General features: G+C 32.5%; 1 protein-coding gene across 1 annotated transcript in view; it reads right to left on the reverse strand.

Annotated features, from left to right (window-relative positions):
* Positions 1-758, reverse strand: part of LOC119590512 (arrestin homolog) — an 87,402-nt gene that overhangs the window by 43,300 nt on the left and 43,344 nt on the right. The gene's annotated exons all lie outside the window — the stretch shown is intronic.

The raw sequence follows: 758 nt of genomic DNA on the forward strand, positions 1-758 counted from the left end.
GTACATACACGTATACAGTCTTTCCACACACATTCATTCAGAGGAAAAACAGACAAAATCGTGAGTTTTTACTGAAAGTAAATATTATCATTCTTTTGAAATCATTTCATCATTAAGCTGCGACGAAAAGGTTATTTTTTATGGAATTAAAAATACTGTTCTGAGAAGGACATAACTTATTTTCACCAAAACTATTTAATTTCATTCGGAAGACTTTTTTTTATATCTTAAAATAATCAATATCTATTGCGTGGTAAATATAATCATGCGTTAATTAGAGTATTTTAGATATTGAACTGGAGGCGATGTTCCTAAATCTGTCCTGGATCCGGCTGGGGTTATTGGCACAGTTTGTGAAAAGTTTGCCGCGCTTCGGGAGAGCTTACCTTAATTATACATAGCATGATTTGCGGAAAGAAATATTATTCCTTCTCATTGCTAGTGTTCAGATTATTTTTTTTTTCTATTTACGAGTATCATTGTCTCAAAAAGTGGAGGGAACTTTTTTTTTTCGTATAAAGAATATACGAACGTATATGAGCATAAGCATAATGAAAGCAATTTTCAACATTCAAAAAATGTAATCTTGATCAGCGCTGTGTATTAAACAAAATTTACGATGTTTATTGAAGTGTGCACAGCAGGCGCATTTCATTAATTCATAAATATTCATATTGGTTTTTATCTCTCATATTCCTCTTCAATCAAAATCGAGTGCTTTCATGGGCCACGGGATATTTTTTCGAAAGACGCCACGG

This window comes from Penaeus monodon, chromosome 27 (assembly GCF_015228065.2).
Source record: "Penaeus monodon isolate SGIC_2016 chromosome 27, NSTDA_Pmon_1, whole genome shotgun sequence".
NCBI classification, from domain to species: domain Eukaryota; kingdom Metazoa; phylum Arthropoda; class Malacostraca; order Decapoda; family Penaeidae; genus Penaeus; species Penaeus monodon.